The sequence below is a fragment of the Trichosurus vulpecula genome, chromosome 1 (assembly GCF_011100635.1).
Source record: "Trichosurus vulpecula isolate mTriVul1 chromosome 1, mTriVul1.pri, whole genome shotgun sequence".
Classification (NCBI taxonomy): Eukaryota; Metazoa; Chordata; class Mammalia; order Diprotodontia; family Phalangeridae; genus Trichosurus; species Trichosurus vulpecula.
Genome location: NC_050573.1, coordinates 209,364,236 through 209,372,858, shown reverse-complemented (window position 1 = coordinate 209,372,858; position 8,623 = coordinate 209,364,236). Strand labels below are relative to the sequence as shown.

The 8,623-nt window shown below is 36.2% G+C and overlaps 1 pseudogene; it reads right to left on the bottom strand.

Annotated features, from left to right (window-relative positions):
- Positions 1–5,436: 5,436 nt before the first annotated feature.
- Positions 5,437–6,772, bottom strand: LOC118834759 (annotated as a pseudogene).
- Positions 6,773–8,623: the final 1,851 nt, after the last annotated feature.

Below are 8,623 nucleotides of genomic sequence, written 5' to 3'. Positions count from 1 at the left end.
CACCAAATCATTTTGTTTTCAAGTAAACAGGATGATACTAGTCATGATATAGGTTGTAAAATAGTCAAATGAACATGAATATGACCCATTTCTTTAATCTTTCATTTTTTTTATTTGATATGCTTGCAAATTTGGGAGAGAACTTTAGCCCTAGAAGGAAAAAAAAAAGAAAACAGTATTTTGTATTTTTTTTTTTACTTCAGAGAACAATCAGTAAATTTTGGAATGTCCATGCTCTTGGGCTCTAATTTTAAACAGTGTTTTGTTTCAAAGCTCACAACATAATGATGATTTACATTTGCTACTTTGGCAACAAAAGAACTGCAAATAAAGCAGTGAAAGGGATAATAAAAACTTAATTAACTAAAAACAATTCTACAAGCTCCAATTCATTTCACAGCAGGAATTTAGCCTTTAAAACCTGGTTAGCCTATCATTTCCATATTCAGTATTCCACATGTCACATTTAATAGGACAATTGAAAGAATAAATGATTATTCATCAATTATTTTTACCCTAATACTTTCAAGATTAATCCTGAGAAGTTCTAAATAACGATTTTTTCCAAAATCATGAGACATGGTTGTTTTTCTCCTTCATTACTCACAGTCAGGAATATTTCAAAACAATTCTTTAGGCGACTGGATATGCAATTGAATTTTTCTCTAATAATTATATACATACATGTACATATATATGTATACATGTATACATGTGTGTATATATATGCATGTATTTCTTCCTTTTACTTCCTAAGGTCCTCATATATCCTTTTACTTCTTAATATCCTCATATATCTCTCCTCTTCTCTTCCTTGATTATCACACATTCTATAAATAATAGCAAAATTATATACATACATACATATACATATATACATATATACATACATATACATATACATACACATACACATACACATACATATATACATATATACATGGATGGACATACATATATATATGTCCAGGGCAACAACTTATTCTAGTATTATCTAGTATTCCATGGCCATGGAACATGGGCCATCTTTCTGCAAAGAATAGAGGGACACAACTATACACTTGCAATGCTGTATGGCATAATCATACTTGAAATCTATTCCTTACCTATATTTAACTTATCCATGATAATAAGATTTATCATCCATGAATCTAGGAAAGGTATTCAAATCATTCTACTTACAGTTAACACTGACAGTTGTTTGTTTTTTTTTTTACAGAAAGATAATATAAATAATTATCATTCTGCTATTAATATTATTACAGTCTTGGCTAACAGTATATTAATTGTCGTAAGGACTCCCCTAGCTCCCCAAAAGAATGAAAACCATACTAGTTTCATGTCCTTGGTGAATGGGGGTATAGTTACCAATGACATATGATGGACATTTATTTAGGTTGACAGGTGTGAAGAGGAGGAGAAGATTAGTGCCAATGTGTGAGAACATCCCAGACTCTGGGCAATTGTAATTACACAGTATTTCCCTCTGGGCTTACTTGTTTATTTGTCTATTGGTGTTTGCCTGAACTTTTTAAATTAAAATCTTGATGAAAAGAAAGTTCCTCCCTTAAACCAATACTCTACAGTCCCAGAAAGGACTCCTGAGGACAATTTGATGGTTTTATGAAGATTTTTTTTAAAATCAGCTCTGTCTTTATTGTACTTCTCACTTTTCTCCTTCCTCTACTCTGGTTAGAAGAAAATTAATTTTCAAAATAAAATGAAGTGGTTCCCTAAAGTCTTTCAAATTGTTCCAATTGTACTTTATACAAATTAAATTTGGTAATCTTGAGTGCAGCAGAATTTTAGTATTGTTTAAAGCTTAGCAGAGCATGGAGAAATGTCTTTAACTGTTCTTTGTGCAGGAGTGAGGTTTTTTTTTTTTTGTTTGTTTGTTTTTCCAGTCATGGTAAGAATACTTTTTAAACTTTGAAGGAAGTAGTATATGAACTAAAATAACTTAAAAATGTAAGGAAAGGCAGGTTTTTAGATGATGAAGGTGAAAAGCTTCCCCCTTACATTTAACAACAAAAAAGGAAGAAATTATTTATGGCTTGATTGATCTGGAATATTTTAACATATGTATACCCTCTATGTAAGATATGGCTATACAAATCGATATGGAGAGAAGGGATGTTTACTTGCTGATAACTTAGTAAAGAAGTGACATTAAAGAAAACTTACCTAACAGAAGAAGGAACTTTAAAGGAAAAATACTGATGGTTATGATATGATGAATTTCAATAATAGCTCTGTTAGTAACATTTTCATCTAACCTCCAATTATCAAAAAAATATTTTTTAAATATAAAAGTATCTGGGCAATAAATAGAAAGAGTAATAGTGGTCTTTCACAAGAATTATGGCCTCATTGTACATCATTTCCCCAAATTACAAATGACTTTAACAATATTTTTTCAGCTACAATGTGCAAAAGGTGATGGCTAACAAGCCTATATGTACATCATTGACTACGTTATGAGATGTGAGAAGAACAGTTCCCATTCCCAATGATGTCACAAGGCACTTAATATCTGTGTAAGAAATTCACTGTAGAGATCTTTCACCATTTTGGCATCATATTCTTAAAGAAACAGCAAAGAAGCCTTTGTGTAAATCTTTCAGCTCATTGTCAGTAGAATTCAGCCTCTTGTACCTTTAGTGTAATTTATTTTTGGTAAGGACTCTTGAGACACTTACTGATACTCTATTGTGAATATTCAAGTGGACTTGTAAGTAATGAATTTATAAAAGTCTTGTGCTTCAAATAAAAGAGTGAGAATAATACATTCTCACTGGGATTTCACTAAATTATTTATTTCTAAGGCTTTCTACAGAGGCCCTTATTTTAAATTCTATTAAAATGCAGAATAGGCCAAACTAATTTTTGGCAGCCTCAACATAAATTGGATGAGTCAATATGTGATCAAGGATGGGTCTGATTTGTCCTGTAAGTTATAGTAAAAAAGCTATCAACAACTTAGAATACTTGGTCTATATTAATTTAGAAGATCTGTAATTTTGTAATAAAGCCCACCCCCTTGATGGATGTATATGATGTCCAATTCAGCTTAACTAAAATAAGCACTAAACACATGCTATGTGTAGAGAGGCAAGATGAAGTAGTAGAGAAAGACTATCTGGCCTCAGGCAAATACTGACTATTTGACTTAAGACTAGTCACTTTACTTCACAGTATGCCAGCATCCCAAGCAACACAAATTCAATCATTTTTTTTTCTAAACATTTTTAAAAAGTTATTATTTAATTTTTTTTCTTTCTTAAAATATTGTTTACAAATTCTCTTTCCCTGACACTCTATCCCCCACTCGCAGAGAAAGTAAACAATAGGATATTAATTATACATACAAAATAATGAAAAATTAATTTCCATATTAGCCATGTTTCAAAAAAATAAAATGAATAAAATAAAATTATACTTCAATATCCACTCAGAGTTGATCAGTTATTTCTCTGGAGGTAGATAAGATTTTTTTCATCAAGATTTTCTTGGAATCTCTTGGATCATTGTATTAATCAGTGGACCCAAGATCATCACTATAACATTGCTATTATTGTATCAATGATCACTTGATTCTTCTCACTTCACTTTTTCTCAATTCATATAGGTCTTGCACTATTTTTTTCTGAAACACCCACTTCATCATTTCACACCACACAAAAGTACTCTATCAAAGTCATATGCCATAACTTGTTCAATCTTCCCCCAATTGATGACGATCCCCACAGTTTTTAATTCTTTGCCACCACAAGAGCTTCTATTAATTTTGTACAAATGGGTCATTTTCTTTTTTTTTTAATTTCACTGATATATGTTGTTTTTCTTTGTTTGTTTGCTTGTTTTAGTTGTATGTGACTTTTTGTGACAATATTTGGAGTTTTGTTGGCAAAGATACTTGAGTTGTTTGCCTTTTCCTTCTGCAGCTAATTTTACAGATGAAGAACTGCAGCAAACAAGGTTATGTGACTTGTCCAGGGTGACACAGCAAGAAATTTTCTGAGGCCAGATTTGAACACAGGAAGTTGATTCTTTCTGACTCCAGGCCTGGCACTTTATCCACTAGATCACCTAAGGCTGGGATACAGACTAATGCTGATATTGTTTTGTCATTGCAGATTTAAACAATTCTTAGATACCACCTCATACATATTAGATTGGCTAACAGGACAGAAAAGGAAATTGACCAGTGTTGGAAGTAATGTGGGAGAAAATGGAACTTTAATGAACTGTTGGTGGAATTTTGAATTGATTCAAGCATTCTGTAGAGGACGTTCGAGCTATGTCCAAAGGGCTATAAAACCCTGCGTACCCTTTGACCTAGTAATACCTTTATTACTTCCATATCCAAAAAGAGATAAAAAATAAAAGGGAAATGGACACACAAACACACACACACACACACACACACACACATATTTACAGCAGCTCGTTTGTGGGGGTCTTTTGTGGAGGTAAAAAATTAGAAGTTGAGGGGATGCCCATCAATTAGGGAATGTTTCAACAAACTGTAGTATGTGACTGTGATATAATACTATTATCCTATAAGAAATGATGAGCAGGATTCTCTCAGAAAAATATCAAACGACTTACATGAGCTGATGCAAAGTGTACAAAGTAACAGCATTCTAGCATGATGATTAGCTGTGAATAACTTTGCTATTCCCAGCAATACAGTGATTCAAGACAACTCTGAAAGACTTAGGATGAAAAATCCTATCCTTCCCCATAGAATTAACTGATATTGTCTGAATACAGATGTAGCATACTATTATTTTTTACTTTCTATATTTTTCTGGAGGATGTTTTTTGGGAGGTCTATGTATTCATTCACAACATGACTAGAATGAAGATATATTTCCATGACTACAGATATATGACCTATATTGAATTACTTGCCTTTTTTCAGGTGGTTATATAGTTGTAATGCTTTTATCATCATTACATGACTCACTGAAGCTTTGCTCTCTCTGGGAGTTCCAATCCCTTCCCCTCCACCCCACCCCCGACTTTTTCCCATTTAAAAAAAATACAACAAAGTCAAGAAATATCAGAAAAGGCCATAAAGGAAACTGTAGTATCCAAGTTCCTTGGGCCCATCACTTTGTTATTTATGTGATAGCAAAAGATTCAGGTTCAGTAACTTCATAGGGCTGAAATGGACACGTTCAGCAGCCCAAATGGTTGACTTCAGGCTGTAGGCTGAAGGTTAGTCAGTGAGACAGCATAGAAGGCAATGGTGAATTCTGATGAATTCCCTCTGACTTGGAAGGTGCAGAAGCTCACCAACGCTCTTCTGGTGCTTGGACACAACACTATGTAGTGAACATAATGACAATAAAATAGGCTGCAGGTTTCTTTAAAAAAAAATTAATGGCAGAATTTCTTTTCTGTGGCTGCTGTCTGGGATATCGCTGCTCATTGAGGCCCCTGCTGGGTGTATCTCTCCTCCAGCATCCTGCACAACCACATGGAGACCACTTCAGCATTCCTTTCATTGTACTACATGATAAATGGGTGGCCCATCAAATCCTCTGTTGCCGGCCTTTCTTTTGGCTGTTTCTTAATGCACTGAGTGATGAAATGTACAAATGGTTTGGAGAACTCTCCAACCAGGACCGGTGAATCTTCATCAACAATGCACTGCTATAGCTGGAGAGGCACTAAAGATCCTTGTTTTTTTCTGAATCTGAGGATATGGAAACCTCCCAAGAGCAAGCTCCATGAAAGAGATTCTTAAGCTCCAAATATCGGAATGGATTCCATACTCCTCCCCTGAGGTTCTTTTGGGTGCCATATAAGCATTTGTTCCAACATATGTCTTGGCTATAGAATTCACCGGCTGTGTGCTAACTGCAAAATCACATAGCTTGACCTATCCCCTTTTCTCACCAACATATTGAAGGGCTTCACAACTCTATGTAATATCTTTAAACTCCACAGGTAGTTTAGGACTTTAACAACTGTTACTGCAACTCTTCCCAGGACATGCTCTGGAATTTTCCCATACACATCCAAAGATCCCCCATCCATGAATTCTGTACATATTGAAATCCTGTTTTCTACAAAAATGCATCATAAAATCCAATAATATATGATGAATCACACTTATAAAGAATTTTCAATTCAGACATAATTTGTTTTAATTCAAGTGTAATATCTAGCAATATCACCTTTACAGCTAAATTTTTTTCCACTTGGGACATGATGTGTTTTGTAGACTGTGCCTCCATTGCCATGACTGAGGGTGTCTCAATACTGTATGTCTGGTTCATTCACCTGGCCATTGGCTAATATTTTTTTTTCAATTCAGCAGAAGACTGCTTTAAGCTATTGCTTGGAAGTGAATCTGAAACTTCTGGGCTGCTATGATGAGAGGGCCTGGCCTGTGTACTGGGTCATGTATGTTTTATTTTCCAGGAGGCTTGCAGGCTCTTGGAAATATCTGCTGAGGGTCTATTAATTGTCAATTTACTTGGTGTTCCATTACTGTGGAATAATAATATGACAGCATGCCCTTCATTTCTTCATCACTTCTTACAGTAATTCTGTCACCATCCTCATTTCCATATTCAAATGCTGTAGTTGTTGCATCAGGCAAAACCTGGCCTACCACATCCAGCACATCCTGGAAAAGCAATTGGGGACCAGAGTTCACTGTCCAGTCCACAGATCCACCATCTGGGATCTTGATTCAAATCACCAGCGCCTGTTTCTCCATGGCATGAGAGAAGCCAAGGGCCCGCCACAGCATTACCAACCACTGGGCTCACATCCTTGGGGCAGTGGGTGGAAGAAAGGCACTCACTGCCCCTTTGGGGGGCATGAGAATGGGGTGAAAAGCCAGAGAATGGGAAAGCGGATGAATGTAGGGGGGTGGGGAGGGGGAAGGATGGAGATGGGGAGGAAGGATGGAGGGAGCAGAAGAAGGGAGAGGGATGGAAGGCAGGAAGAGGAAGGAGGGGGAAGAAGAAAGAAGGAAGGAGAGGTGAGGGAGGATAGTGGAGGGTTAGGAGGATGAAAGAAGAATGAGTTGCTTGACTTTTCAATGATGATAGGACTAGGAGGGGAGGAAGGTACAGAATTTGGAACTTAAAGTTTAAAAAATGTTAAAAATTGTTTTTAGAAGTAACTGGGGAAAATAAAATACTATTTTTTAAAGTTGCCAGATGCTTGCTCTCACAGAGCTATTGAAGATGCAGGTTTCATTAGCCTGCCTGTGGGGCTCAATCAGTAGCAGCAGCATAAGATTAAAGATCACAGACATGTGAGGGGGAAAAAACTCTTCTTCCAATTGCTCCTCAATGTCTTGACTCATTTTTAAACTTTTATTAATGGCAAGTAGAACTAAGCATTCTTGGGAAAGGTTCCTGCTCTGACTAGATGTCTCTAAATGGCACAGTGTGAGTTGAATATGAAGGGATGATATAAATTTAAAGGGTGAGCGAGGAATATATTGGGAGAGGGAGAAAGGGAGAGATAGAATGTGATAAATTATCTCAAACAGAAGTGGCAAGAAAAAGCAGTTAAATTGAAAGTGAAGAGGGGGAACGTGAAAGTGAATGAGTGAATCTTGCTCTCATCAGATGTGACTTACAGAGGGAATAACATACACACCCAATTTGGTATCTTACCCTACAGAAAAGTAGGAGGGAATGGGATAAGAGGGAGGGGGTGATAGAAAGGAGGGAAGACTGGGGGAGTAGTTAATCAAAAACAAACACTTTTGAAAAGGGACATGGTAAAGGGAAAAATTGCAATAAAGAGGGATAGGATAGGATGGAGGGAAATATAGTTAGTCTTTCACAACATTACTATTATGGAAATGTTTTGCATAATGACACATGTGTGGCCTATGTCGAATTGCTTACCTTCTCAAGGAAAGTAGATGGGGAGGGAAAAAGGGATAGAATTTGGAACTCAAAGTTCTAACAACAAATGTGCAAAAAAATGTTGTTTTTACATACCACTTGGAAATAAGATATAAGGGCAATGGCTATAGAAACCTATCTTTCCCCACAAGAAAGTAAGGGGAAAAGGGATAAGAAGGACATGGGAGTGGGGTGACAGAAACAAGGGCAGACTGGGGAAAGGGTGAATCAGAATATATGCCATCTTGGAGTGTTGGTGGTATAGAAATGGGCAGAAGATTTGTAACTCAGAATCATGTGGAAATCAATTTGGCAAACGAAAAATATTAAATAATAAAAAAATAAATTAAAAAGTTTTAAAAATGTGTTCTAGGGAGGGGGAGCCAAGATGGCAGAGTAAAAACAGGGACCTGCTTGAGCTCTCCCCAAAATCCCTCCAAATACTTTTAAAAATGAATCTAAACTAATTCTAGACCTACAAAAACTCACAAAATGACAGAATGAAACAAGTCTCCAGCTCAAGATATCCTGGAAGGGTGACCATGCTAGGAGTTCAGCATAGCCCAGCATGGGCATCTAGTATGCAGATGGTGCTGGAAGAGACTGAGCAGAGCAGGTCTCAGCGAACTGAATCACTGGCAGCTGTGGCAGTTTCCAGACTTCTAGACACACAAACACAAAAGACATTGTGAAACATCAGTGGGAAAATTGTGTCAGACCTTGGTGAGAGAAGA